The sequence below is a fragment of the Anomaloglossus baeobatrachus genome, unplaced genomic scaffold (assembly GCF_048569485.1).
Source record: "Anomaloglossus baeobatrachus isolate aAnoBae1 unplaced genomic scaffold, aAnoBae1.hap1 Scaffold_2783, whole genome shotgun sequence".
Classification (NCBI taxonomy): Eukaryota; Metazoa; Chordata; class Amphibia; order Anura; family Aromobatidae; genus Anomaloglossus; species Anomaloglossus baeobatrachus.
In genome coordinates this window covers 32,783-52,959 of record NW_027442267.1, presented here as the reverse complement: position 1 = coordinate 52,959, position 20,177 = coordinate 32,783, and the positions used below count along the sequence as shown (strand labels likewise).

General features: G+C 46.3%; 13 non-coding genes across 13 annotated transcripts; all 13 read left to right on the top strand.

Annotated features, from left to right (window-relative positions):
- Positions 1-626: 626 nt before the first annotated feature.
- On the top strand, positions 627-817 carry LOC142265930 (U2 spliceosomal RNA). The gene has a single exon (XR_012732133.1). It is a non-coding gene; the product is annotated as a U2 spliceosomal RNA (small nuclear RNA).
- A 1,387-nt stretch (positions 818-2,204) lies between these two features.
- On the top strand, positions 2,205-2,395 carry LOC142265929 (U2 spliceosomal RNA). Its single transcript, XR_012732132.1, has one exon. It is a non-coding gene; the product is annotated as a U2 spliceosomal RNA (small nuclear RNA).
- Positions 2,396-3,782: 1,387 nt separating this feature from the next.
- LOC142265928 (U2 spliceosomal RNA) lies at positions 3,783-3,973 on the top strand. The gene has a single exon (XR_012732131.1). It is a non-coding gene; the product is annotated as a U2 spliceosomal RNA (small nuclear RNA).
- A 1,387-nt stretch (positions 3,974-5,360) lies between these two features.
- Positions 5,361-5,551, top strand: LOC142265927 (U2 spliceosomal RNA). The gene has a single exon (XR_012732130.1). It is a non-coding gene; the product is annotated as a U2 spliceosomal RNA (small nuclear RNA).
- Positions 5,552-6,938: 1,387 nt separating this feature from the next.
- Positions 6,939-7,129, top strand: LOC142265926 (U2 spliceosomal RNA). The gene has a single exon (XR_012732129.1). It is a non-coding gene; the product is annotated as a U2 spliceosomal RNA (small nuclear RNA).
- A 1,387-nt stretch (positions 7,130-8,516) lies between these two features.
- On the top strand, positions 8,517-8,707 carry LOC142265925 (U2 spliceosomal RNA). Its single transcript, XR_012732128.1, has one exon. It is a non-coding gene; the product is annotated as a U2 spliceosomal RNA (small nuclear RNA).
- A 1,387-nt stretch (positions 8,708-10,094) lies between these two features.
- LOC142265924 (U2 spliceosomal RNA) lies at positions 10,095-10,285 on the top strand. Its single transcript, XR_012732127.1, has one exon. It is a non-coding gene; the product is annotated as a U2 spliceosomal RNA (small nuclear RNA).
- Positions 10,286-11,672: 1,387 nt separating this feature from the next.
- On the top strand, positions 11,673-11,863 carry LOC142265923 (U2 spliceosomal RNA). Its single transcript, XR_012732126.1, has one exon. It is a non-coding gene; the product is annotated as a U2 spliceosomal RNA (small nuclear RNA).
- A 1,387-nt stretch (positions 11,864-13,250) lies between these two features.
- LOC142265922 (U2 spliceosomal RNA) lies at positions 13,251-13,441 on the top strand. The gene has a single exon (XR_012732125.1). It is a non-coding gene; the product is annotated as a U2 spliceosomal RNA (small nuclear RNA).
- Positions 13,442-14,828: 1,387 nt separating this feature from the next.
- On the top strand, positions 14,829-15,019 carry LOC142265919 (U2 spliceosomal RNA). The gene has a single exon (XR_012732123.1). It is a non-coding gene; the product is annotated as a U2 spliceosomal RNA (small nuclear RNA).
- A 1,387-nt stretch (positions 15,020-16,406) lies between these two features.
- Positions 16,407-16,597, top strand: LOC142265918 (U2 spliceosomal RNA). The gene has a single exon (XR_012732122.1). It is a non-coding gene; the product is annotated as a U2 spliceosomal RNA (small nuclear RNA).
- A 1,387-nt stretch (positions 16,598-17,984) lies between these two features.
- Positions 17,985-18,175, top strand: LOC142265917 (U2 spliceosomal RNA). Its single transcript, XR_012732121.1, has one exon. It is a non-coding gene; the product is annotated as a U2 spliceosomal RNA (small nuclear RNA).
- Positions 18,176-19,562: 1,387 nt separating this feature from the next.
- On the top strand, positions 19,563-19,753 carry LOC142265894 (U2 spliceosomal RNA). The gene has a single exon (XR_012732103.1). It is a non-coding gene; the product is annotated as a U2 spliceosomal RNA (small nuclear RNA).
- Positions 19,754-20,177: the final 424 nt, after the last annotated feature.

Genomic DNA, 20,177 nt, shown 5'->3' with positions numbered 1-20,177 from the left:
GTATTTTCCGTTTGAACTGTGCACAACATGAAGAGACGGAACACTGGCGGCTTGTCACAATGCCCCCCGATGACATCACAATAGCGCTGCTGCCTAGAAAACAAGCTGCGCAGAAGAAGTTGTTCTTTGGGTGGGAGGGTGGGCTAGTGGAAGGAGGGGGCAATCTCTTTTTTTCCCGGGTGGTAGGGGGATGACAGGAGAAGGGAAGCGGGTGGTGAGAAAGGTACAGAGGGCAGGGTTTGGGGGCTGGGAAGGAAAGGGAAAAGATTAGGGTTTGGGGATGATGAAAGGGCTTTCTACGGGTAAGGATGGCAAAGGGTGGCAGTGACGGAAAGTCAGGCAACCTGTCCTGTCCGTCTTTTTGTATCGTGAATTGGAAAGACTGCAAGGGGGAGGGGAGTTGCTTGCGCCCTAAAGGAGGAGTTATTCAGATTCATTGCAGTGGGCGGCGGCTGCAAAACGCACCATTCTTCTTGTTTTTGCTCTGCAAAGCAGCCTTTTCAAGGGTTGGCTTGGGTGACAAAATGTCTTGTGTAGGCGTGGGTTTGTCTCCCTCTCGCTCTCTCTCCCTAAGATGTGTCCGGCATAGGCCAGGGTGCCACTCGAGGCCCAAACCAATTCTGGTTATCGCTTCTCGGCCTTTTGGCTAAGATCAAGTGTAGTATCTGTTCTTATCAGTTTAATATCTGATACGTCCCCTATCTGGGGACCATATATTAAATGGATTTTTAGAACAGGGAGATGGAAAAAGAGCTTGCTCTGTCCACTCCACGCATTGACCTGGTATTGCAGTACCTCCAGGAACGGTGCACCCCTTCTTAACCCAGTTTCCAAAAGCAGAACTCAATTCACCTGATTCATATTAGCCCGATTTAATGAATTGGAAGAAAGCATACGTCTTCATATGCACCTCAATTTGGCCCATTCACTTTTCACACTTCCTCCTTTTGTTTTTTATCTTTCACACTTTTGACTTTCTTTATTCATCCAAATAGCAAACTCATCACCACTCAACCTGACCAACTCGGCTATGTCCCCGTGCTGCAGTTCTCTGTCTTATCTAGATCATTTGCAATTGAATGGAATAGATCCCTTTTGGACAAAGTGGATTCACCTGCTGCTGCAGTGACCACAGGTGTGATAAGATCTAGAATTGGCATCTGGTGCGATCTCTCCGCTTCCACTCCAAAGAAAGTTACCTGTTTATTCCTATCATGCATTGGTTTTTGGGGTTTTCTTTGAGTAATGATGATCTCTTTAGTAGTCTGTTGGCGCCCTCTCCTGGAGGAATAGTTTGCTTGCTCTTGGACATTCTAAAAGAGAGGTCATGATAGACATTGAGCTTCTGAGCTCAATTGGGGACAGTCATGGGTGATGAATGTTTGCAACCTACTGCGAAGCCTCATACCGCAATATAAGGAACGTCAAATACTAAGAAAGGGCGGCCTATGAAAGAATTACTACTTTCAATAAGTACACTTAAACGGCTAATTGGGAATAGAAAAACTGTAAAAAGCCCTCTGAGAAAGCCCCCCTCTAACCTTTGATAGTAAGCTTTTCTGTAGTCTGCCTGTTGATGTATTTTCCGTTTGAACTGTGCACAACATGAAGAGACGGAACACTGGCGGCTTGTCACAATGCCCCCCGATGACATCACAATAGCGCTGCTGCCTAGAAAACAAGCTGCGCAGAAGAAGTTGTTCTTTGGGTGGGAGGGTGGGCTAGTGGAAGGAGGGGGCAATCTCTTTTTTTCCCGGGTGGTAGGGGGATGACAGGAGAAGGGAAGCGGGTGGTGAGAAAGGTACAGAGGGCAGGGTTTGGGGGCTGGGAAGGAAAGGGAAAAGATTAGGGTTTGGGGATGATGAAAGGGCTTTCTACGGGTAAGGATGGCAAAGGGTGGCAGTGACGGAAAGTCAGGCAACCTGTCCTGTCCGTCTTTTTGTATCGTGAATTGGAAAGACTGCAAGGGGGAGGGGAGTTGCTTGCGCCCTAAAGGAGGAGTTATTCAGATTCATTGCAGTGGGCGGCGGCTGCAAAACGCACCATTCTTCTTGTTTTTGCTCTGCAAAGCAGCCTTTTCAAGGGTTGGCTTGGGTGACAAAATGTCTTGTGTAGGCGTGGGTTTGTCTCCCTCTCGCTCTCTCTCCCTAAGATGTGTCCGGCATAGGCCAGGGTGCCACTCGAGGCCCAAACCAATTCTGGTTATCGCTTCTCGGCCTTTTGGCTAAGATCAAGTGTAGTATCTGTTCTTATCAGTTTAATATCTGATACGTCCCCTATCTGGGGACCATATATTAAATGGATTTTTAGAACAGGGAGATGGAAAAAGAGCTTGCTCTGTCCACTCCACGCATTGACCTGGTATTGCAGTACCTCCAGGAACGGTGCACCCCTTCTTAACCCAGTTTCCAAAAGCAGAACTCAATTCACCTGATTCATATTAGCCCGATTTAATGAATTGGAAGAAAGCATACGTCTTCATATGCACCTCAATTTGGCCCATTCACTTTTCACACTTCCTCCTTTTGTTTTTTATCTTTCACACTTTTGACTTTCTTTATTCATCCAAATAGCAAACTCATCACCACTCAACCTGACCAACTCGGCTATGTCCCCGTGCTGCAGTTCTCTGTCTTATCTAGACCATTTGCAATTGAATGGAATAGATCCCTTTTGGACAAAGTGGATTCACCTGCTGCTGCAGTGACCACAGGTGTGATAAGATCTAGAATTGGCATCTGGTGCGATCTCTCCGCTTCCACTCCAAAGAAAGTTACCTGTTTATTCCTATCATGCATTGGTTTTTGGGGTTTTCTTTGAGTAATGATGATCTCTTTAGTAGTCTGTTGGCGCCCTCTCCTGGAGGAATAGTTTGCTTGCTCTTGGACATTCTAAAAGAGAGGTCATGATAGACATTGAGCTTCTGAGCTCAATTGGGGACAGTCATGGGTGATGAATGTTTGCAACCTACTGCGAAGCCTCATACCGCAATATAAGGAACGTCAAATACTAAGAAAGGGCGGCCTATGAAAGAATTACTACTTTCAATAAGTACACTTAAACGGCTAATTGGGAATAGAAAAACTGTAAAAAGCCCTCTGAGAAAGCCCCCCTCTAACCTTTGATAGTAAGCTTTTCTGTAGTCTGCCTGTTGATGTATTTTCCGTTTGAACTGTGCACAACATGAAGAGACGGAACACTGGCGGCTTGTCACAATGCCCCCCGATGACATCACAATAGCGCTGCTGCCTAGAAAACAAGCTGCGCAGAAGAAGTTGTTCTTTGGGTGGGAGGGTGGGCTAGTGGAAGGAGGGGGCAATCTCTTTTTTTCCCGGGTGGTAGGGGGATGACAGGAGAAGGGAAGCGGGTGGTGAGAAAGGTACAGAGGGCAGGGTTTGGGGGCTGGGAAGGAAAGGGAAAAGATTAGGGTTTGGGGATGATGAAAGGGCTTTCTACGGGTAAGGATGGCAAAGGGTGGCAGTGACGGAAAGTCAGGCAACCTGTCCTGTCCGTCTTTTTGTATCGTGAATTGGAAAGACTGCAAGGGGGAGGGGAGTTGCTTGCGCCCTAAAGGAGGAGTTATTCAGATTCATTGCAGTGGGCGGCGGCTGCAAAACGCACCATTCTTCTTGTTTTTGCTCTGCAAAGCAGCCTTTTCAAGGGTTGGCTTGGGTGACAAAATGTCTTGTGTAGGCGTGGGTTTGTCTCCCTCTCGCTCTCTCTCCCTAAGATGTGTCCGGCATAGGCCAGGGTGCCACTCGAGGCCCAAACCAATTCTGGTTATCGCTTCTCGGCCTTTTGGCTAAGATCAAGTGTAGTATCTGTTCTTATCAGTTTAATATCTGATACGTCCCCTATCTGGGGACCATATATTAAATGGATTTTTAGAACAGGGAGATGGAAAAAGAGCTTGCTCTGTCCACTCCACGCATTGACCTGGTATTGCAGTACCTCCAGGAACGGTGCACCCCTTCTTAACCCAGTTTCCAAAAGCAGAACTCAATTCACCTGATTCATATTAGCCCGATTTAATGAATTGGAAGAAAGCATACGTCTTCATATGCACCTCAATTTGGCCCATTCACTTTTCACACTTCCTCCTTTTGTTTTTTATCTTTCACACTTTTGACTTTCTTTATTCATCCAAATAGCAAACTCATCACCACTCAACCTGACCAACTCGGCTATGTCCCCGTGCTGCAGTTCTCTGTCTTATCTAGATCATTTGCAATTGAATGGAATAGATCCCTTTTGGACAAAGTGGATTCACCTGCTGCTGCAGTGACCACAGGTGTGATAAGATCTAGAATTGGCATCTGGTGCGATCTCTCCGCTTCCACTCCAAAGAAAGTTACCTGTTTATTCCTATCATGCATTGGTTTTTGGGGTTTTCTTTGAGTAATGATGATCTCTTTAGTAGTCTGTTGGCGCCCTCTCCTGGAGGAATAGTTTGCTTGCTCTTGGACATTCTAAAAGAGAGGTCATGATAGACATTGAGCTTCTGAGCTCAATTGGGGACAGTCATGGGTGATGAATGTTTGCAACCTACTGCGAAGCCTCATACCGCAATATAAGGAACGTCAAATACTAAGAAAGGGCGGCCTATGAAAGAATTACTACTTTCAATAAGTACACTTAAACGGCTAATTGGGAATAGAAAAACTGTAAAAAGCCCTCTGAGAAAGCCCCCCTCTAACCTTTGATAGTAAGCTTTTCTGTAGTCTGCCTGTTGATGTATTTTCCGTTTGAACTGTGCACAACATGAAGAGACGGAACACTGGCGGCTTGTCACAATGCCCCCCGATGACATCACAATAGCGCTGCTGCCTAGAAAACAAGCTGCGCAGAAGAAGTTGTTCTTTGGGTGGGAGGGTGGGCTAGTGGAAGGAGGGGGCAATCTCTTTTTTTCCCGGGTGGTAGGGGGATGACAGGAGAAGGGAAGCGGGTGGTGAGAAAGGTACAGAGGGCAGGGTTTGGGGGCTGGGAAGGAAAGGGAAAAGATTAGGGTTTGGGGATGATGAAAGGGCTTTCTACGGGTAAGGATGGCAAAGGGTGGCAGTGACGGAAAGTCAGGCAACCTGTCCTGTCCGTCTTTTTGTATCGTGAATTGGAAAGACTGCAAGGGGGAGGGGAGTTGCTTGCGCCCTAAAGGAGGAGTTATTCAGATTCATTGCAGTGGGCGGCGGCTGCAAAACGCACCATTCTTCTTGTTTTTGCTCTGCAAAGCAGCCTTTTCAAGGGTTGGCTTGGGTGACAAAATGTCTTGTGTAGGCGTGGGTTTGTCTCCCTCTCGCTCTCTCTCCCTAAGATGTGTCCGGCATAGGCCAGGGTGCCACTTGAGGCCCAAACCAATTCTGGTTATCGCTTCTCGGCCTTTTGGCTAAGATCAAGTGTAGTATCTGTTCTTATCAGTTTAATATCTGATACGTCCCCTATCTGGGGACCATATATTAAATGGATTTTTAGAACAGGGAGATGGAAAAAGAGCTTGCTCTGTCCACTCCACGCATTGACCTGGTATTGCAGTACCTCCAGGAACGGTGCACCCCTTCTTAACCCAGTTTCCAAAAGCAGAACTCAATTCACCTGATTCATATTAGCCCGATTTAATGAATTGGAAGAAAGCATACGTCTTCATATGCACCTCAATTTGGCCCATTCACTTTTCACACTTCCTCCTTTTGTTTTTTATCTTTCACACTTTTGACTTTCTTTATTCATCCAAATAGCAAACTCATCACCACTCAACCTGACCAACTCGGCTATGTCCCCGTGCTGCAGTTCTCTGTCTTATCTAGATCATTTGCAATTGAATGGAATAGATCCCTTTTGGACAAAGTGGATTCACCTGCTGCTGCAGTGACCACAGGTGTGATAAGATCTAGAATTGGCATCTGGTGCGATCTCTCCGCTTCCACTCCAAAGAAAGTTACCTGTTTATTCCTATCATGCATTGGTTTTTGGGGTTTTCTTTGAGTAATGATGATCTCTTTAGTAGTCTGTTGGCGCCCTCTCCTGGAGGAATAGTTTGCTTGCTCTTGGACATTCTAAAAGAGAGGTCATGATAGACATTGAGCTTCTGAGCTCAATTAGGGACAGTCATGGGTGATGAATGTTTGCAACCTACTGCGAAGCCTCATACCGCAATATAAGGAACGTCAAATACTAAGAAAGGGCGGCCTATGAAAGAATTACTACTTTCAATAAGTACACTTAAACGGCTAATTGGGAATAGAAAAACTGTAAAAAGCCCTCTGAGAAAGCCCCCCTCTAACCTTTGATAGTAAGCTTTTCTGTAGTCTGCCTGTTGATGTATTTTCCGTTTGAACTGTGCACAACATGAAGAGACGGAACACTGGCGGCTTGTCACAATGCCCCCCGATGACATCACAATAGCGCTGCTGCCTAGAAAACAAGCTGCGCAGAAGAAGTTGTTCTTTGGGTGGGAGGGTGGGCTAGTGGAAGGAGGGGGCAATCTCTTTTTTTCCCGGGTGGTAGGGGGATGACAGGAGAAGGGAAGCGGGTGGTGAGAAAGATACAGAGGGCAGGGTTTGGGGGCTGGGAAGGAAAGGGAAAAGATTAGGGTTTGGGGATGATGAAAGGGCTTTCTACGGGTAAGGATGGCAAAGGGTGGCAGTGACGGAAAGTCAGGCAACCTGTCCTGTCCGTCTTTTTGTATCGTGAATTGGAAAGACTGCAAGGGGGAGGGGAGTTGCTTGCGCCCTAAAGGAGGAGTTATTCAGATTCATTGCAGTGGGCGGCGGCTGCAAAACGCACCATTCTTCTTGTTTTTGCTCTGCAAAGCAGCCTTTTCAAGGGTTGGCTTGGGTGACAAAATGTCTTGTGTAGGCGTGGGTTTGTCTCCCTCTCGCTCTCTCTCCCTAAGATGTGTCCGGCATAGGCCAGGGTGCCACTCGAGGCCCAAACCAATTCTGGTTATCGCTTCTCGGCCTTTTGGCTAAGATCAAGTGTAGTATCTGTTCTTATCAGTTTAATATCTGATACGTCCCCTATCTGGGGACCATATATTAAATGGATTTTTAGAACAGGGAGATGGAAAAAGAGCTTGCTCTGTCCACTCCACGCATTGACCTGGTATTGCAGTACCTCCAGGAACGGTGCACCCCTTCTTAACCCAGTTTCCAAAAGCAGAACTCAATTCACCTGATTCATATTAGCCCGATTTAATGAATTGGAAGAAAGCATACGTCTTCATATGCACCTCAATTTGGCCCATTCACTTTTCACACTTCCTCCTTTTGTTTTTTATCTTTCACACTTTTGACTTTCTTTATTCATCCAAATAGCAAACTCATCACCACTCAACCTGACCAACTCGGCTATGTCCCCGTGCTGCAGTTCTCTGTCTTATCTAGATCATTTGCAATTGAATGGAATAGATCCCTTTTGGACAAAGTGGATTCACCTGCTGCTGCAGTGACCACAGGTGTGATAAGATCTAGAATTGGCATCTGGTGCGATCTCTCCGCTTCCACTCCAAAGAAAGTTACCTGTTTATTCCTATCATGCATTGGTTTTTGGGGTTTTCTTTGAGTAATGATGATCTCTTTAGTAGTCTGTTGGCGCCCTCTCCTGGAGGAATAGTTTGCTTGCTCTTGGACATTCTAAAAGAGAGGTCATGATAGACATTGAGCTTCTGAGCTCAATTGGGGACAGTCATGGGTGATGAATGTTTGCAACCTACTGCGAAGCCTCATACCGCAATATAAGGAACGTCAAATACTAAGAAAGGGCGGCCTATGAAAGAATTACTACTTTCAATAAGTACACTTAAACGGCTAATTGGGAATAGAAAAACTGTAAAAAGCCCTCTGAGAAAGCCCCCCTCTAACCTTTGATAGTAAGCTTTTCTGTAGTCTGCCTGTTGATGTATTTTCCGTTTGAACTGTGCACAACATGAAGAGACGGAACACTGGCGGCTTGTCACAATGCCCCCCGATGACATCACAATAGCGCTGCTGCCTAGAAAACAAGCTGCGCAGAAGAAGTTGTTCTTTGGGTGGGAGGGTGGGCTAGTGGAAGGAGGGGGCAATCTCTTTTTTTCCCGGGTGGTAGGGGGATGACAGGAGAAGGGAAGCGGGTGGTGAGAAAGGTACAGAGGGCAGGGTTTGGGGGCTGGGAAGGAAAGGGAAAAGATTAGGGTTTGGGGATGATGAAAGGGCTTTCTACGGGTAAGGATGGCAAAGGGTGGCAGTGACGGAAAGTCAGGCAACCTGTCCTGTCCGTCTTTTTGTATCGTGAATTGGAAAGACTGCAAGGGGGAGGGGAGTTGCTTGCGCCCTAAAGGAGGAGTTATTCAGATTCATTGCAGTGGGCGGCGGCTGCAAAACGCACCATTCTTCTTGTTTTTGCTCTGCAAAGCAGCCTTTTCAAGGGTTGGCTTGGGTGACAAAATGTCTTGTGTAGGCGTGGGTTTGTCTCCCTCTCGCTCTCTCTCCCTAAGATGTGTCCGGCATAGGCCAGGGTGCCACTCGAGGCCCAAACCAATTCTGGTTATCGCTTCTCGGCCTTTTGGCTAAGATCAAGTGTAGTATCTGTTCTTATCAGTTTAATATCTGATACGTCCCCTATCTGGGGACCATATATTAAATGGATTTTTAGAACAGGGAGATGGAAAAAGAGCTTGCTCTGTCCACTCCACGCATTGACCTGGTATTGCAGTACCTCCAGGAACGGTGCACCCCTTCTTAACCCAGTTTCCAAAAGCAGAACTCAATTCACCTGATTCATATTAGCCCGATTTAATGAATTGGAAGAAAGCATACGTCTTCATATGCACCTCAATTTGGCCCATTCACTTTTCACACTTCCTCCTTTTGTTTTTTATCTTTCACACTTTTGACTTTCTTTATTCATCCAAATAGCAAACTCATCACCACTCAACCTGACCAACTCGGCTATGTCCCCGTGCTGCAGTTCTCTGTCTTATCTAGATCATTTGCAATTGAATGGAATAGATCCCTTTTGGACAAAGTGGATTCACCTGCTGCTGCAGTGACCACAGGTGTGATAAGATCTAGAATTGGCATCTGGTGCGATCTCTCCGCTTCCACTCCAAAGAAAGTTACCTGTTTATTCCTATCATGCATTGGTTTTTGGGGTTTTCTTTGAGTAATGATGATCTCTTTAGTAGTCTGTTGGCGCCCTCTCCTGGAGGAATAGTTTGCTTGCTCTTGGACATTCTAAAAGAGAGGTCATGATAGACATTGAGCTTCTGAGCTCAATTGGGGACAGTCATGGGTGATGAATGTTTGCAACCTACTGCGAAGCCTCATACCGCAATATAAGGAACGTCAAATACTAAGAAAGGGCGGCCTATGAAAGAATTACTACTTTCAATAAGTACACTTAAACGGCTAATTGGGAATAGAAAAACTGTAAAAAGCCCTCTGAGAAAGCCCCCCTCTAACCTTTGATAGTAAGCTTTTCTGTAGTCTGCCTGTTGATGTATTTTCCGTTTGAACTATGCACAACATGAAGAGACGGAACACTGGCGGCTTGTCACAATGCCCCCCGATGACATCACAATAGCGCTGCTGCCTAGAAAACAAGCTGCGCAGAAGAAGTTGTTCTTTGGGTGGGAGGGTGGGCTAGTGGAAGGAGGGGGCAATCTCTTTTTTTCCCGGGTGGTAGGGGGATGACAGGAGAAGGGAAGCGGGTGGTGAGAAAGGTACAGAGGGCAGGGTTTGGGGGCTGGGAAGGAAAGGGAAAAGATTAGGGTTTGGGGATGATGAAAGGGCTTTCTACGGGTAAGGATGGCAAAGGGTGGCAGTGACGGAAAGTCAGGCAACCTGTCCTGTCCGTCTTTTTGTATCGTGAATTGGAAAGACTGCAAGGGGGAGGGGAGTTGCTTGCGCCCTAAAGGAGGAGTTATTCAGATTCATTGCAGTGGGCGGCGGCTGCAAAACGCACCATTCTTCTTGTTTTTGCTCTGCAAAGCAGCCTTTTCAAGGGTTGGCTTGGGTGACAAAATGTCTTGTGTAGGCGTGGGTTTGTCTCCCTCTCGCTCTCTCTCCCTAAGATGTGTCCGGCATAGGCCAGGGTGCCACTCGAGGCCCAAACCAATTCTGGTTATCGCTTCTCGGCCTTTTGGCTAAGATCAAGTGTAGTATCTGTTCTTATCAGTTTAATATCTGATACGTCCCCTATCTGGGGACCATATATTAAATGGATTTTTAGAACAGGGAGATGGAAAAAGAGCTTGCTCTGTCCACTCCACGCATTGACCTGGTATTGCAGTACCTCCAGGAACGGTGCACCCCTTCTTAACCCAGTTTCCAAAAGCAGAACTCAATTCACCTGATTCATATTAGCCCGATTTAATGAATTGGAAGAAAGCATACGTCTTCATATGCACCTCAATTTGGCCCATTCACTTTTCACACTTCCTCCTTTTGTTTTTTATCTTTCACACTTTTGACTTTCTTTATTCATCCAAATAGCAAACTCATCACCACTCAACCTGACCAACTCGGCTATGTCCCCGTGCTGCAGTTCTCTGTCTTATCTAGATCATTTGCAATTGAATGGAATAGATCCCTTTTGGACAAAGTGGATTCACCTGCTGCTGCAGTGACCACAGGTGTGATAAGATCTAGAATTGGCATCTGGTGCGATCTCTCCGCTTCCACTCCAAAGAAAGTTACCTGTTTATTCCTATCATGCATTGGTTTTTGGGGTTTTCTTTGAGTAATGATGATCTCTTTAGTAGTCTGTTGGCGCCCTCTCCTGGAGGAATAGTTTGCTTGCTCTTGGACATTCTAAAAGAGAGGTCATGATAGACATTGAGCTTCTGAGCTCAATTGGGGACAGTCATGGGTGATGAATGTTTGCAACCTACTGCGAAGCCTCATACCGCAATATAAGGAACGTCAAATACTAAGAAAGGGCGGCCTATGAAAGAATTACTACTTTCAATAAGTACACTTAAACGGCTAATTGGGAATAGAAAAACTGTAAAAAGCCCTCTGAGAAAGCCCCCCTCTAACCTTTGATAGTAAGCTTTTCTGTAGTCTGCCTGTTGATGTATTTTCCATTTGAACTGTGCACAACATGAAGAGACGGAACACTGGCGGCTTGTCACAATGCCCCCCGATGACATCACAATAGCGCTGCTGCCTAGAAAACAAGCTGCGCAGAAGAAGTTGTTCTTTGGGTGGGAGGGTGGGCTAGTGGAAGGAGGGGGCAATCTCTTTTTTTCCCGGGTGGTAGGGGGATGACAGGAGAAGGGAAGCGGGTGGTGAGAAAGGTACAGAGGGCAGGGTTTGGGGGCTGGGAAGGAAAGGGAAAAGATTAGGGTTTGGGGATGATGAAAGGGCTTTCTACGGGTAAGGATGGCAAAGGGTGGCAGTGACGGAAAGTCAGGCAACCTGTCCTGTCCGTCTTTTTGTATCGTGAATTGGAAAGACTGCAAGGGGGAGGGGAGTTGCTTGCGCCCTAAAGGAGGAGTTATTCAGATTCATTGCAGTGGGCGGCGGCTGCAAAACGCACCATTCTTCTTGTTTTTGCTCTGCAAAGCAGCCTTTTCAAGGGTTGGCTTGGGTGACAAAATGTCTTGTGTAGGCGTGGGTTTGTCTCCCTCTCGCTCTCTCTCCCTAAGATGTGTCCGGCATAGGCCAGGGTGCCACTCGAGGCCCAAACCAATTCTGGTTATCGCTTCTCGGCCTTTTGGCTAAGATCAAGTGTAGTATCTGTTCTTATCAGTTTAATATCTGATACGTCCCCTATCTGGGGACCATATATTAAATGGATTTTTAGAACAGGGAGATGGAAAAAGAGCTTGCTCTGTCCACTCCACGCATTGACCTGGTATTGCAGTACCTCCAGGAACGGTGCACCCCTTCTTAACCCAGTTTCCAAAAGCAGAACTCAATTCACCTGATTCATATTAGCCCGATTTAATGAATTGGAAGAAAGCATACGTCTTCATATGCACCTCAATTTGGCCCATTCACTTTTCACACTTCCTCCTTTTGTTTTTTATCTTTCACACTTTTGACTTTCTTTATTCATCCAAATAGCAAACTCATCACCACTCAACCTGACCAACTCGGCTATGTCCCCGTGCTGCAGTTCTCTGTCTTATCTAGATCATTTGCAATTGAATGGAATAGATCCCTTTTGGACAAAGTGGATTCACCTGCTGCTGCAGTGACCACAGGTGTGATAAGATCTAGAATTGGCATCTGGTGCGATCTCTCCGCTTCCACTCCAAAGAAAGTTACCTGTTTATTCCTATCATGCATTGGTTTTTGGGGTTTTCTTTGAGTAATGATGATCTCTTTAGTAGTCTGTTGGCGCCCTCTCCTGGAGGAATAGTTTGCTTGCTCTTGGACATTCTAAAAGAGAGGTCATGATAGACATTGAGCTTCTGAGCTCAATTGGGGACAGTCATGGGTGATGAATGTTTGCAACCTACTGCGAAGCCTCATACCGCAATATAAGGAACGTCAAATACTAAGAAAGGGCGGCCTATGAAAGAATTACTACTTTCAATAAGTACACTTAAACGGCTAATTGGGAATAGAAAAACTGTAAAAAGCCCTCTGAGAAAGCCCCCCTCTAACCTTTGATAGTAAGCTTTTCTGTAGTCTGCCTGTTGATGTATTTTCCGTTTGAACTGTGCACAACATGAAGAGACGGAACACTGGCGGCTTGTCACAATGCCCCCCGATGACATCACAATAGCGCTGCTGCCTAGAAAACAAGCTGCGCAGAAGAAGTTGTTCTTTGGGTGGGAGGGTGGGCTAGTGGAAGGAGGGGGCAATCTCTTTTTTTCCCGGGTGGTAGGGGGATGACAGGAGAAGGGAAGCGGGTGGTGAGAAAGGTACAGAGGGCAGGGTTTGGGGGCTGGGAAGGAAAGGGAAAAGATTAGGGTTTGGGGATGATGAAAGGGCTTTCTACGGGTAAGGATGGCAAAGGGTGGCAGTGACGGAAAGTCAGGCAACCTGTCCTGTCCGTCTTTTTGTATCGTGAATTGGAAAGACTGCAAGGGGGAGGGGAGTTGCTTGCGCCCTAAAGGAGGAGTTATTCAGATTCATTGCAGTGGGCGGCGGCTGCAAAACGCACCATTCTTCTTGTTTTTGCTCTGCAAAGCAGCCTTTTCAAGGGTTGGCTTGGGTGACAAAATGTCTTGTGTAGGCGTGGGTTTGTCTCCCTCTCGCTCTCTCTCCCTAAGATGTGTCCGGCATAGGCCAGGGTGCCACTCGAGGCCCAAACCAATTCTGGTTATCGCTTCTCGGCCTTTTGGCTAAGATCAAGTGTAGTATCTGTTCTTATCAGTTTAATATCTGATACGTCCCCTATCTGGGGACCATATATTAAATGGATTTTTAGAACAGGGAGATGGAAAAAGAGCTTGCTCTGTCCACTCCACGCATTGACCTGGTATTGCAGTACCTCCAGGAACGGTGCACCCCTTCTTAACCCAGTTTCCAAAAGCAGAACTCAATTCACCTGATTCATATTAGCCCGATTTAATGAATTGGAAGAAAGCATACGTCTTCATATGCACCTCAATTTGGCCCATTCACTTTTCACACTTCCTCCTTTTGTTTTTTATCTTTCACACTTTTGACTTTCTTTATTCATCCAAATAGCAAACTCATCACCACTCAACCTGACCAACTCGGCTATGTCCCCGTGCTGCAGTTCTCTGTCTTATCTAGATCATTTGCAATTGAATGGAATAGATCCCTTTTGGACAAAGTGGATTCACCTGCTGCTGCAGTGACCACAGGTGTGATAAGATCTAGAATTGGCATCTGGTGCGATCTCTCCGCTTCCACTCCAAAGAAAGTTACCTGTTTATTCCTATCATGCATTGGTTTTTGGGGTTTTCTTTGAGTAATTATGATCTCTTTAGTAGTCTGTTGGCGCCCTCTCCTGGAGGAATAGTTTGCTTGCTCTTGGACATTCTAAAAGAGAGGTCATGATAGACATTGAGCTTCTGAGCTCAATTGGGGACAGTCATGGGTGATGAATGTTTGCAACCTACTGCGAAGCCTCATACCGCAATATAAGGAACGTCAAATACTAAGAAAGGGCGGCCTATGAAAGAATTACTACTTTCAATAAGTACACTTAAACGGCTAATTGGGAATAGAAAAACTGTAAAAAGCCCTCTGAGAAAGCCCCCCTCTAACCTTTGATAGTAAGCTTTTCTGTAGTCTGCCTGTTGATGTATTTTCCGTTTGAACTGTGCACAACATGAAGAGACGGAACACTGGCGGCTTGTCACAATGCCCCCCGATGACATCACAATAGCGCTGCTGCCTAGAAAACAAGCTGCGCAGAAGAAGTTGTTCTTTGGGTGGGAGGGTGGGCTAGTGGAAGGAGGGGGCAATCTCTTTTTTTCCCGGGTGGTAGGGGGATGACAGGAGAAGGGAAGCGGGTGGTGAGAAAGGTACAGAGGGCAGGGTTTGGGGGCTGGGAAGGAAAGGGAAAAGATTAGGGTTTGGGGATGATGAAAGGGCTTTCTACGGGTAAGGATGGCAAAGGGTGGCAGTGACGGAAAGTCAGGCAACCTGTCCTGTCCGTCTTTTTGTATCGTGAATTGGAAAGACTGCAAGGGGGAGGGGAGTTGCTTGCGCCCTAAAGGAGGAGTTATTCAGATTCATTGCAGTGGGCGGCGGCTGCAAAACGCACCATTCTTCTTGTTTTTGCTCTGCAAAGCAGCCTTTTCAAGGGTTGGCTTGGGTGACAAAATGTCTTGTGTAGGCGTGGGTTTGTCTCCCTCTCGCTCTCTCTCCCTAAGATGTGTCCGGCATAGGCCAGGGTGCCACTCGAGGCCCAAACCAATTCTGGTTATCGCTTCTCGGCCTTTTGGCTAAGATCAAGTGTAGTATCTGTTCTTATCAGTTTAATATCTGATACGTCCCCTATCTGGGGACCATATATTAAATGGATTTTTAGAACAGGGAGATGGAAAAAGAGCTTGCTCTGTCCACTCCACGCATTGACCTGGTATTGCAGTACCTCCAGGAACGGTGCACCCCTTCTTAACCCAGTTTCCAAAAGCAGAACTCAATTCACCTGATTCATATTAGCCCGATTTAATGAATTGGAAGAAAGCATACGTCTTCATATGCACCTCAATTTGGCCCATTCACTTTTCACACTTCCTCCTTTTGTTTTTTATCTTTCACACTTTTGACTTTCTTTATTCATCCAAATAGCAAACTCATCACCACTCAACCTGACCAACTCGGCTATGTCCCCGTGCTGCAGTTCTCTGTCTTATCTAGATCATTTGCAATTGAATGGAATAGATCCCTTTTGGACAAAGTGGATTCACCTGCTGCTGCAGTGACCACAGGTGTGATAAGATCTAGAATTGGCATCTGGTGCGATCTCTCCGCTTCCACTCCAAAGAAAGTTACCTGTTTATTCCTATCATGCATTGGTTTTTGGGGTTTTCTTTGAGTAATGATGATCTCTTTAGTAGTCTGTTGGCGCCCTCTCCTGGAGGAATAGTTTGCTTGCTCTTGGACATTCTAAAAGAGAGGTCATGATAGACATTGAGCTTCTGAGCTCAATTGGGGACAGTCATGGGTGATGAATGTTTGCAACCTACTGCGAAGCCTCATACCGCAATATAAGGAACGTCAAATACTAAGAAAGGGCGGCCTATGAAAGAATTACTACTTTCAATAAGTACACTTAAACGGCTAATTGGGAATAGAAAAACTGTAAAAAGCCCTCTGAGAAAGCCCCCCTCTAACCTTTGATAGTAAGCTTTTCTGTAGTCTGCCTGTTGATGTATTTTCCGTTTGAACTGTGCACAACATGAAGAGACGGAACACTGGCGGCTTGTCACAATGCCCCCCGATGACATCACAATAGCGCTGCTGCCTAGAAAACAAGCTGCGCAGAAGAAGTTGTTCTTTGGGTGGGAGGGTGGGCTAGTGGAAGGAGGGGGCAATCTCTTTTTTTCCCGGGTGGTAGGGGGATGACAGGAGAAGGGAAGCGGGTGGTGAGAAAGGTACAGAGGGCAGGGTTTGGGGGCTGGGAAGGAAAGGGAAAAGATTAGGGTTTGGGGATGATGAAAGGGCTTTCTACGGGTAAGGATGGCAAAGGGTGGCAGTGACGGAAAGTCAGGCAACCTGTCCTGTCCGTCTTTTTGTATCGTGAATTGGAAAGACTGCAAGGGGGAGGGGAGTTGCTTGCGCCCTAAAGGAGGAGTTATTCAGATTCATTGCAGTGGGCGGCGGCTGCAAAACGCACCATTCTTCTTGTTTTTGCTCTGCAAAGCAGCCTTTTCAAGGGTTGGCTTGGGTGACAAAATGTCTTGTGTAGGCGTGGGTTTGTCTCCCTCTCGCTCTCTCTCCCTAAGATGTGTCCGGCATAGGCCAGGGTGCCACTCGAGGCCCAAACCAATTCTGGTTATCGCTTCTCGGCCTTTTGGCTAAGATCAAGTGTAGTATCTGTTCTTATCAGTTTAATATCTGATACGTCCCCTATCTGGGGACCATATATTAAATGGATTTTTAGAACAGGGAGATGGAAAAAGAGCTTGCTCTGTCCACTCCACGCATTGACCTGGTATTGCAGTACCTCCAGGAACGGTGCACCCCTTCTTAACCCAGTTTCCAAAAGCAGAACTCAATTCACCTGATTCATATTAGCCCGATTTAATGAATTGGAAGAAAGCATACGTCTTCATATGCACCTCAATTTGGCCCATTCACTTTTCACACTTCCTCCTTTTGTTTTTTATCTTTCACACTTTTGACTTTCTTTATTCATCCAAATAGCAAACTCATCACCACTCAACCTGACCAACTCGGCTATGTCCCCGTGCTGCAGTTCTCTGTCTTATCTAGATCATTTGCAATTGAATGGAATAGATCCCTTTTGGACAAAGTGGATTCACCTGCTGCTGCAGTGACCACAGGTGTGATAAGATCTAGAATTGGCATCTGGTGCGATCTCTCCGCTTCCACTCCAAAGAAAGTTACCTGTTTATTCCTATCATGCATTGGTTTTTGGGGTTTTCTTTGAGTAATGATGATCTCTTTAGTAGTCTGTTGGCGCCCTCTCCTGGAGGAATAGTTTGCTTGCTCTTGGACATTCTAAAAGAGAGGTCATGATAGACATTGAGCTTCTGAGCTCAATTGGGGACAGTCATGGGTGATGAATGTTTGCAACCTACTGCGAAGCCTCATACCGCAATATAAGGAACGTCAAATACTAAGAAAGGGCGGCCTATGAAAGAATTACTACTTTCAATAAGTACACTTAAACGGCTAATTGGGAATAGAAAAACTGTAAAAAGCCCTCTGAGAAAGCCCCCCTCTAACCTTTGATAGTAAGCTTTTCTGTAGTCTGCCTGTTGATGTATTTTCCGTTTGAACTGTGCACAACATGAAGAGACGGAACACTGGCGGCTTGTCACAATGCCCCCCGATGACATCACAATAGCGCTGCTGCCTAGAAAACAAGCTGCGCAGAAGAAGTTGTTCTTTGGGTGGGAGGGTGGGCTAGTGGAAGGAGGGGGCAATCTCTTTTTTTCCCGGGTGGTAGGGGGATGACAGGAGAAGGGAAGCGGGTGGTGAGAAAGGTACAGAGGGCAGGGTTTGGGGGCTGGGAAGGAAAGGGAAAAGATTAGGGTTTGGGGATGATGAAAGGGCTTTCTACGGGTAAGGATGGCAAAGGGTGGCAGTGACGGAAAGTCAGGCAACCTGTCCTGTCCGTCTTTTTGTATCGTGAATTGGAAAGACTGCAAGGGGGAGGGGAGTTGCTTGCGCCCTAAAGGAGGAGTTATTCAGATTCATTGCAGTGGGCGGCGGCTGCAAAACGCACCATTCTTCTTGTTTTTGCTCTGCAAAGCAGCCTTTTCAAGGGTTGGCTTGGGTGACAAAATGTCTTGTGTAGGCGTGGGTTTGTCTCCCTCTCGCTCTCTCTCCCTAAGATGTGTCCGGCATAGGCCAGGGTGCCACTCGAGGCCCAAACCAATTCTGGTTATCGCTTCTCGGCCTTTTGGCTAAGATCAAGTGTAGTATCTGTTCTTATCAGTTTAATATCTGATACGTCCCCTATCTGGGGACCATATATTAAATGGATTTTTAGAACAGGGAGATGGAAAAAGAGCTTGCTCTGTCCACTCCACGCATTGACCTGGTATTGCAGTACCTCCAGGAACGGTGCACCCCTTCTTAACCCAGTTTCCAAAAGCAGAACTCAATTCACCTGATTCATATTAGCCCGATTTAATGAATTGGAAGAAAGCATACGTCTTCATATGCACCTCAATTTGGCCCATTCACTTTTCACACTTCCTCCTTTTGTTTTTTATCTTTCACACTTTTGACTTTCTTTATTCATCCAAATAGCAAACTCATCACCACTCAACCTGACCAACTCGGCTATGTCCCCGTGCTGCAGTTCTCTGTCTTATCTAGATCATTTGCAATTGAATGGAATAGATCCCTTTTGGACAAAGTGGATTCACCTGCTGCTGCAGTGACCACAGGTGTGATAAGATCTAGAATTGGCATCTGGTGCGATCTCTCCGCTTCCACTCCAAAGAAAGTTACCTGTTTATTCCTATCATGCATTGGTTTTTGGGGTTTTCTTTGAGTAATGATGATCTCTTTAGTAGTCTGTTGGCGCCCTCTCCTGGAGGAATAGTTTGCTTGCTCTTGGACATTCTAAAAGAGAGGTCATGATAGACATTGAGCTTCTGAGCTCAATTGGGGACAGTCATGGGTGATGAATGTTTGCAACCTACTGCGAAGCCTCATACCGCAATATAAGGAACGTCAAATACTAAGAAAGGGCGGCCTATGAAAGAATTACTACTTTCAATAAGTACACTTAAACGGCTAATTGGGAATAGAAAAACTGTAAAAAGCCCTCTGAGAAAGCCCCCCTCTAACCTTTGATAGTAAGCTTTTCTGTAGTCTGCCTGTTGATGTATTTTCCGTTTGAACTGTGCACAACATGAAGAGACGGAACACTGGCGGCTTGTCACAATGCCCCCCGATGACATCACAATAGCGCTGCTGCCTAGAAAACAAGCTGCGCAGAAGAAGTTGTTCTTTGGGTGGGAGGGTGGGCTAGTGGAAGGAGGGGGCAATCTCTTTTTTTCCCGGGTGGTAGGGGGATGACAGGAGAAGGGAAGCGGGTGGTGAGAAAGGTACAGAGGGCAGGGTTTGGGGGCTGGGAAGGAAAGGGAAAAGATTAGGGTTTGGGGATGATGAAAGGGCTTTCTACGGGTAAGGATGGCAAAGGGTGGCAGTGACGGAAAGTCAGGCAACCTGTCCTGTCCGTCTTTTTGTATCGTGAATTGGAAAGACTGCAAGGGGGAGGGGAGTTGCTTGCGCCCTAAAGGAGGAGTTATTCAGATTCATTGCAGTGGGCGGCGGCTGCAAAACGCACCATTCTTCTTGTTTTTGCTCTGCAAAGCAGCCTTTTCAAGGGTTGGCTTGGGTGACAAAATGTCTTGTGTAGGCGTGGGTTTGTCTCCCTCTCGCTCTCTCTCCCTAAGATGTGTCCGGCATAGGCCAGGGTGCCACTCGAGGCCCAAACCAATTCTGGTTATCGCTTCTCGGCCATTTGACTAAGATCAAGTGTAGTATCTGTTCTTATCAGTTTAATATCTGATACGTCCCCTATCTGGGGACCATATATTAAATGGATTTTTAGAACAGGGAGATGGAAAAAGAGCTTGCTCTGTCCACTCCACGCATTGACCTGGTATTGCAGTACCTCCAGGAACGGTGCACCCCTTCTTAACCCAGTTTCCAAAAGCAGAACTCAATTCACCTGATTCATATTAGCCCGATTTAATGAATTGGAAGAAAGCATACGTCTTCATATGCACCTCAATTTGGCCCATTCACTTTTCACACTTCCTCCTTTTGTTTTTTATCTTTCACACTTTTGACTTTCTTTATTCATCCAAATAGCAAACTCATCACCACTCAACCTGACCAACTCGGCTATGTCCCCGTGCTGCAGTTCTCTGTCTTATCTAGATCATTTGCAATTGAATGGAATAGATCCCTTTTGGACAAAGTGGATTCACCTGCTGCTGCAGTGACCACAGGTGTGATAAGATCTAGAATTGGCATCTGGTGCGATCTCTCCGCTTCCACTCCAAAGAAAGTTACCTGTTTATTCCTATCATGCATTGGTTTTTGGGGTTTTCTTTG